The sequence below is a fragment of the Rattus rattus genome, chromosome 2 (assembly GCF_011064425.1).
Source record: "Rattus rattus isolate New Zealand chromosome 2, Rrattus_CSIRO_v1, whole genome shotgun sequence".
NCBI lineage: Eukaryota > Metazoa > Chordata > Mammalia > Rodentia > Muridae > Rattus > Rattus rattus.
In genome coordinates this window covers 49,233,422-49,242,684 of record NC_046155.1, presented here as the reverse complement: position 1 = coordinate 49,242,684, position 9,263 = coordinate 49,233,422, and the positions used below count along the sequence as shown (strand labels likewise).

The following is a 9,263-nucleotide window of genomic DNA, read 5'->3' as shown; positions in this document are numbered from 1 at the left end:
AATTCCCAGCGGGACAGTCTCTGCATGGCCTTTCCATTGGTCTCTGCTCTACTCTTTGTCCCTGTATTTCCTTTAGGCAGGACCAACTCTGGATTAAAATTTTTGAGATGGTTGGGTGGCCACATCCCTCCATTGCAGGCCATGCCTAACCTCTGGATATGGTCTCTACAGGTTCTCTCTCCCCTTTGTTGGCCATTTTAGCTAATGTTATCCACATATTATAAGGTACTACCTTATTGTGCTTAGAAATTGTAGCAGGAGAACATAATTTGAAAGTCGTAGATGGAGATATCTGTAAAGGACTACGATGTCCCCATTGAGTGGAAACAATATCATGAAAGAGAAAATCCAAGTCTGAGAGAACATTTCATTCCCTAAATTATTTACTTTGTGATCATTCATGTTAATGTCTGAGTGTGATACCACCATTTTCAATCCCAGTGCAGAATTTTAGAAAGAGGAAGATCCATGTGGCTCAATGTCCAGACAATCTATGCTAATAAGGGAGTTCCAAGCCAATGAGAGACTTTTCCAGGAAATAAGGTGCATGTTACACAACAAACAAATATCCCAGGCTAAACTCTATAATAATATGTATACATCTGTGTGCATGTGTGTGCATGCACACACACACACACACACACACACACACATGCACACACACAAATAAAAAAATGTGCATGTTATATACATGAAATCTGGTTGCAATGTATATAAATGTATAGAAAGATCATATGCCACGTAAAATACAAAAGGTCAGAAAAGGAAAACCTTGAGCTTCATCATTTTTAAGCCAAGATTTATTGAGCACTCCATGTTCACTAGGCATTGAAACCAACCAAGCTGCATTATTGACATTTACACCATTCACAAAACAGAGGATCACATATAGAAACATAGAGGGTTTAAACTAAGGAGTAGGGTAGTAGAAATAAGAGGTGAAGATTCAAACATTTATGTTGACCTTCTCGGAAAATGTGAATAGTGACTCAGACAATATGCAATGAATTGGTTTAGAACAATTCCCAATGTCATTACAAGGGTATATAGTAGATGGGGGTTTCATTGATGATCAAGCCAAGAACAGTAGTTCTTAGAGTTGAATACATCATATCAAATTTTTATAAGAAAAGAAAGACTCAGGTCTCATTGATCGCGGAGCCAGCTCTCCAGTCTCTGTGTGGTCTCGCCGTCAGCACAGCCAGACCTACATACAAGCAACCATGTCTAAGGGACCTGCAGTTGGCATTGATCTTGGCACCACCTACTTCTGTGTGGGTGTCTTCCAGCATGGAAAGGTGGAAATATTGCCAATGACCAGGGTAACTGCACCACGCTGAGCTATGTTACTTTCACTGACACAGGATGATTAATTGGGGATGCAGCCAAGAATCAGGTTACAATGAACCCCACCAACACAGTTTTTGATGCCAAACGTCTGATCGGACGTAGGTTTGATGATGCTGTTGTTCAGTCTAACATGAAGCACTGGCCCTTCATGGTGGTGAACGATGCAGGCAGACCCAAGGTCCAAGTCGAGTACAAAGGGGAGACAAAAAGTTTCTACCCAGAGGAAGTGTCCTCAATGGTTCTGACAAAGATGAAGGAAACTGCGGAAGCTTACCTTGGAAAGACAGTTACCAATGCCGTGGTCATGGTGCCAGCTTACTTCAGTTACTCTCAGCAGGGCAACAAACGATGCTGGAACTATTGCTGGCCTCAATGTACTTCCAGTTATCAATGAGCCACATGCTGCTGCTATTGCCTGTGGCTTACATAAGAAGGTCAGAGCTGAAAGGAATGTGCTGGTTTTTGACTTGAGAGGTGGCACTTTTGATGTGTCAGTCCTTACTATTGACAATGGAATTTTTGAAGTCAGATCAACAGTTGGAGACACCCACTTAGGTGGAGAAGACTTTGATAACCGAATGATCAACCATTTCATTGCTGAGTTTAAGTGAAAGCATAAGAAGGACATCAGTGAGAACAAGAGAGCTGTCAGGCGTCTCCTCACTGCCTGCGAGAGGGCCAAGTGCACCCTCTCCTCCAGCACCCAGGCCAGTATTGAGATTGGTCTTCTCTATGAGGGAATTGACTTCTACACCTCCGTTACCCGTGCTCGATTTGAGGAGTTGAATGCTGACCTGTTCCGTGGCACACTGGACCCTCTAGGACCCTATAAAGAAGGCCCTTCAAGATGCTAAACTAGACAAGTCACAGATCCATGATACTGTCCTGGTGGGTAGTTCTACCAGAATCCCCAAGATCCAGAAACTTCTGCAAGACTTCTTCAGTGAAAAATAACTGAATAAGAGCATTAACCCCGTTGAAGCTGTTGCCAGTGGTGCAGCTGTCCAGGCAGCCATTCCATCTGGAGACAAGTCTGAGAATGTTTAGGATCTGCTGCTCTTGGCTGTCCCTCCTCTTTCCCTTGGGATTGAAACTGCTGGTGGAGTCATGGCTGTCCTCATCAAGTGCAGTACCACCATTCCCACCAAGCAGACTCAGACTATCACCACCTGCTCTGACAACCAGCCAGGTGTACTCATCCAGGTGTATGAAGGTGAAAGGGCCATGACCAAGGACAACAACCTGCTTGGGAAGTTTGAACTCACAGTCATACCTCCAGCACCCCGTGGGATTCCTCAGATTGAGGTTACTTTTGACATTGATGCCAATGGCATCCTCAATGTTTCTGCTGTAGATAAGAGCACAGGAAAGGAGAGCAAGATCACCATCACCCATGACAAGGCCCACTTGAGTAAGGAGGATATTGAGTGCATGGTCCAAGAGGCTGAGAAGTACAAAGCTGAGGATGAGAAGCAGAGAGACAAGGTTTCCTCTAAGAACTCGCTGGAGTCTTATGCTTTCAACATGAAAGCAACTGTTGAAGATGAAAAACTTCAAGGCAAGATCAACGAAGAGGACAAACAGAAGATTCTTGACAAGTGCAATGAAACCATCAGCTGGCTGGATAAGAACCAGACTGCAGGGAAGGAGGAATTTGAGCATCAGCAGAAAGAACTGGAGAAGGTCTGCAGCCCTATCGTTACCAAGCTGCACCAGAGTGCTGGTGGCATGCGTGGAGGAATGCCTGGTGGCTTTCCTGGTGGAGGAGCTCCTCCATCTGGTGGTGCTTCTTCAAGCCCCACCATTGAAGAGGTTGATTAAGTCAGTCTAAGTAGAGGGTATAGCATTATTCCACAGGAACCCAAAACAAGTAACATGGAATAATAAAACTATTTAAATTGGCACTAAAAACGAAAAAGAAAAATAAAGAAAAACTCACACAAGGATTTTGATAACCCCTCCTCTAGCCAACTGAGATTCATGGTTTCCCTAGTCTTTCTTGGAGGAAAAGTGCTGGGAGTATTTTTATAAGTTTATTTCAACACAAGATCTTTAGAAAGAGAAATTTATTGTGTCCTCTACATGGGTCAGATCACACAAGTGATACAGAATCCATTTCTGAGGCACTAATTAAGAAAAATTGATACACTGCCAAGTACTCTACTTTATATGACCAGCATAAAGATATACACAGTTATTTCATAATGTTAATGCTATCTGAACATTTACCTATAGTAGACAAATGGAGTTCGTGCACCATATGCATGTTCCTACATTCAAAGGGCTGTTATTCTAAGTAGACTTTAAATAATAGTCTTTACATGTTGGAAAAGGTTGTCACTATAAAAGATGGATTTCTAGTCCTGGAAAATCAGAAACACGTATCATGCAATATGCTCTCAGGGCATCATTTTCTGTTCTTCTACCTAGCATGTGCAATACCTCTACACCAGGATTTTCTCTGTTTCAAAGAAGTTGAGCCTATTTAAATTACCTTACATGCGAACTCATTAGTTTGTGAAAAATGCAAGGCAGGAAGAAGTGAGGCATGCTTCCAGAACAGCTGGCGCATATGCCACCAAAAATAAAGTTTAACTTCTCAGTTGGCCTCACTGATGTTGGCAGAAAGTTGGCCTGGCTTTAGTGCTACGTATTTCTTGGCTTATATATAGGAAAGAGAAACCTTGGTTTCAATAAATTGTCTAGTGTTCATTCTCATCAATACCTTTGATGTTTTAAATTGTGTAGTGCAATAGTAGAGGTTAGAGTGTAAGTGCATTGATGAGTTGGGATTAGTCCCCAGAGTATTTTCAATGTTTAGCACCATCAGATTGACTTGCATCACATATTTTTGAGATGCACCTCAGGTTTTCTTATTTCGAAAATCTTGAGTAATAAATTGTATATTTTCTGAACAAGCATACACATATTTATAATGTTCATATGATGGTCAGAAACACTTATGGAAGGGTAAAATGGAGAAGATTGCCATATGCATTATCTCTCATGTATATGGACATTGTCCCACTTGGGGTGATACTGACACCTGTCTAGAAAGCAGACTTTGAGCCACCACCCAAGCCTCATTACAAAACAATGGAGATTTTCCTCACTATGGAACCAAGCCATTTGTACATCTTCTGCATGTAGATTTTATTTGTGTATGTTCATGTATGTGTGGACTTTGTGTATGCGGGTGTGAGTGCATGTATGCATGAGCATGTGTGTGTGTGTGTGTGTGTGTGTGTGTGTGTGTGTGTGCACCTGTGTCTACACAGTTCAATACATACCTGTATGAACATTCATGTGGATGCCAGAACACAGCCAGGGAGTCATTTCTCCAGTACCATCGACCTTGTTTTTAGACAGGGATTATCACTATCCTGGATCTAAGCAAGCAGGCTTAGCAGGTAGACTAAGCTGGATACTTCTAAAGTTCTGTGTGCTTTTTCTGACCGAGCAGAGTGATAACAGGCATAAAGCACTATTTTAATAAAACTGGGCCATAGACATCCTCATGCTTGAAAGGCAATTGTTGCAGACATGAATGAATGAATGGCAGTTCTCATGTGTCCCTAACAATTCACCAGAGACCTAAAGATTCAGATTTTAGGGTGGAGTTTGAAATTCTGGATTTCTAATTAGTTCTTACGTAACACTGATGCTTTTGGATTATAGTCCTGACATTTAGCAAGAAGAGTTAATCGGTCTACATTATATTTGTTCCGAATAGAAAAGAGCCAGGTGTTAAAAGTGTTCCCATGCTGTGAATCACTGTCTTATTTAATCAGGTCTGGGGGCCAAAAAGCCAAGGGCAACAGAAGGAGGGATGTGTATTTTTTGAAAGACTGCTTCTTTGCCAGAGGTAGAGAATTGGCTTCCGGGTGATTATTAAAGTTATTTCCTAACTTTTAATCTAGGAATTGCCTTGAGTTTATTTGTGTAAAGATGCAAGAAAGAATTTATCTTTAGAGGCAATTAACAGTTGAGAAATCCACAAGTGCATTAATGTGTTTGCTTACTTTGTTGTGTCAAATGGAAAGGAGTCTCCATTCGTGAAAATCTGTCCCTGCCCTCCAGGTCATCTTGAATGTTCAATAAGTCCTTCAGCGCTTACACATCTGTCAACAAGAAAAACAGCGAAAGAATTCTCTCACACAGGGAGAATTTAAATAAGCGCATTCTTTATAGTTTCTTTGCAAATCCCACGCAGTCTTTAGTTCACCTTTGTCCTCCTGAAGCACAGCTGCTGATGAGATCTTAATAAATGATAGGAAAGTATCACAGGATAAAGAATCAGAAAGATGGAGTTTGAATCTTTGATGATACAGACTTGACAAATAAGACAGATTAGTCCAGTGACTGAAGAAATTTACATTGTGTTCAGGCAGGTGAAAATGCTACGTGGCATAGAGGAGAGTTTATGATTTAGAAATTGAACAATCCAGAAAATATAATGACAGAGCTTAGGGGTCTTGGTCCTTTGCTTTAGCCCCCACTCATAAACACTTATGTAAGGGTTCTACAAAGATGACTCATCAGTTAAAACCACAGCTGCCCTTCCAGAGGACCCCAATTCCCCAATTCTATTCCCAGTGCTCATGTAGAGTGTCTCATGACCATTTGTAACTGCAGCTGTAGGAGTCTCTGATTTCTGTCCTGGAGTGACCAGACACCAAAAGTCATATGCACATACCCACATGTAGGTTTACACACATATATACACATGCACACATTCATGAGACACACACAGACACACACACACACACACACACACACCCAGACACACACACATGTGGGGGAGAGAGAGAGAGAAAGAAAGAGACAGAGAGACAGATAGACAGAGAGACAGATAGACAGAGACAGAGAGACAGACAGAGAGACAGAGAGACATGCTGTGATTATTGGGGGGTTCCTTCTCCTTGATTCTGAAGCATGGCTAGTGAGATTTATCTGCATTTCTTAGAGTCGTATTTTATAAACCACAGGTAGTACATTTTCCAGCTATCCACTACCTTTCCACACATGTTTTATAGTTTGGATCTGCAGGGTAAGCCTCATAAAAATCACAAGTTTTATCACCCCACATTAATGTGACTTGTGGGATGATTGGAATGAGTTAAGGGCATGGCTAATTATCCATCTCTGACAATTTGCAAGGTCAATGTGGCAACTGCCAAGGAGGTCAATCCCAGGTGAAAGGGTGACAAGAATTTGGGAGGTTTTGTGAGAAGGTCAATGGCCTTCATTTGTCATCTTGAACAAACAATCACCCATGATTCTTACAGAAGGCAGTGAAATGCCTGTGTAAGTGTCGGTATGGCAAAGGCCACTGCAGATGGAAATAAAGATAACCCAATAATAACCCGATCACTAAGCTATGTCAGGCATTTTCTTCTTGTACAGGCCTCGAAACTGTGCTTTGAGCTTTAAAAGAAATTGCATAAGATACCTGTATCTTCAGAGAGAGAGAGAGAGAGAGAGAGAGAGAGAGAGAGAGAGAGAGAGAGAGAGAGAGAGAGAGAGGTCCCATGTACATATATGTGGAGGTCAGAGAACAACCTTCAGCTATTCTTCTCGCCTTGCACCTAGTGTGAATACATCTCCAGTTGCTCACGATAGCCTATGCTATGCCTGACCATCTGGTCTATCAGCTTCCAGAGATTATCCTGTCTCTGCTTGTCAGCTTGACTCCTGAGCACTGAGATTCCAGATATATCCTAACGCACTCACCTTTGTATGGGCTCTATTAAAACTTATGTTCTTAAGATTGCCAAACAATTGTACCCATTGAATGAAATCTCCAGATCTATTGTCCTGATTGTACCAACTACTTAGAGATTCATGCAACATTCCAGAATGAGTTGACCGCCTACATGTATAACAGATACAGGGTTTGCATCCAAGAACACTGGTCAGGCCAGTTCTTCAGAAAAGTGTCCAGGCTGCTGCTTGCCTCCTACAAATAATATTTCCTTTTTAGAAGGTAGAAGCTGTATCTTCTTTTTCATAGAATTTTATTTCATTTTTATATTAGGGAATCAGTGTCCCACTTGCATAAATGTCTGTGAAACATATATGTTTAGTGTCTACAGAGGTCATTAAAGCTCTTAGATCCTCTGGAAACCAACTCCAGATGGTTGTTGTGGATGAAGCTGTGTCCTTGGAAGGAACAGAAGTGTTCTATACCACTGAATCACATCTCCAGCGACTATAGAAGTATTATTATTATTATTATTATTATTATTATTATTATTATACTACTACTACTACTACTACTACTACTACTACTACTACTATCATAGCTAGAAAATTGACCCACAGACATTCACTTGCTAAGCATGTACTCTAACTTTGCTCTCCACACCCAGAACCTCCTGTCATAAAATCCACAGCGCTCTGACCATGGTCAATCTCACCTGTGTTACTAAGACATCTGTTCAGTTAGTTATTCATGGATGCTCTTGGTTTAAGGTTGGCATTCCAGGTGGACAGGAGTGGAATAGAATTTATAAGAAGGTTAGATGACAGAATCCAAGGCTGGGTTTTAAATCTTAGGTTACGGTTGGGGATTTGGCTCAGTGGTAGAGCGCTTGCCTAGGAAGCGCAAGGTCCTGGGTTCAGTCCCCAGCCCCGGAAAAAAAAAAAAAAAAAAAAAAAAAAAAAATCTTAGGTTACGTTTCCAAGAGGGAGAGAAACTAGGGAACCCAATCACTACAGTCTAAAGAATTATCTATAATGAAGTATGATTTGAGAAGCGTTGAAGAAGCAAAATAGCATAGATCAAGACTTTCAGGCCTCCCGTTGTCATTCATCTGATCTTTTATAACAGGATACCATAGAGTAGGAGGCTTCCAATGGACAGCAGTGTATTCTGTGCAGTTCTAGAAGCTGGAAATCCCAGTGTCATAGAAAAGTGAATGTGATAAAATATGAAGAGCCCAGTTTGGGGCAAGAGATGGCAGTCTTTTCACGGCAGAAAAACAAAGAAGGAATTTCCTGGGGTTTCTTAAATCGTGGTGCTGTCCTTATTCATGACCCTAGCAATGTCTCCTGAAAGGTCACTTTAAAACATTGCAAGACAGTGAATACTTCTGGACCACTGTCTAACACTAAACAGAAAACCTCCTTTCTTTTTCCAACTTGAAGATCATCTTTTTTCCTTACAGTTTGGTATGAGGTATAAATTAAAAATGATACACTGCAATAAGAAATGGTGGATGCAAATTTCTCTGCTATTTTAAATATGCTGGTTTCTTTTCCATGAAGTTAACACGTGTAATGGCTATGTATCTTTTCCCATGCGATAATTTTTCCTAAATATATTACTCATTGCTATAGCTTTCCTAAAGAAGTGTCTCACATTATCATAGTACTAAGAATGCTTGACAATGTATTTGCAATTGTTTATTGGAAATAGAAATTTTAATGCATTCTCTATAAGGAAGGGAGAGCAAAGTATCAGGAATGTCAGTACATGAAATGGATTGAGGAATATAAGAAACAAGGACTTAAGACTTTCAGTTTGTAAATGCATATTGCCGATTGAGGTTGAATAGCAGTTTGATGCTAATAATCCTAGTTACTAAATGGGACTTTGATTTAAGGGTTCCTACATTGTGACCACGAGTTAGCATGTGTAATTCAAGATTGCTATGAGTATAAGGGAGAGGAACCATTGAATGAGAATAAATAACAAAATGAGGGAAAGATGTGAAAAAAAACCATAGACATTTAAATAAATTCACAAGAAGAAAAATAAGGGATTCTATATGCTTGGCCCACAGTATATTTTAAACTCAATCCTAGAGATCTCATATAAAATTATTCCCTATATTCCCACTATGACCGTACTTGTGTAATTATCACTCTTGGGTAAGGATACACGGTATTCATGGGTGGTATACATGAAG

General features: G+C 40.6%; 1 pseudogene; it reads left to right on the top strand.

Moving 5' to 3' along the window:
- Positions 1-1,223: 1,223 nt before the first annotated feature.
- LOC116891277 lies at positions 1,224-3,171 on the top strand (annotated as a pseudogene).
- Positions 3,172-9,263: the final 6,092 nt, after the last annotated feature.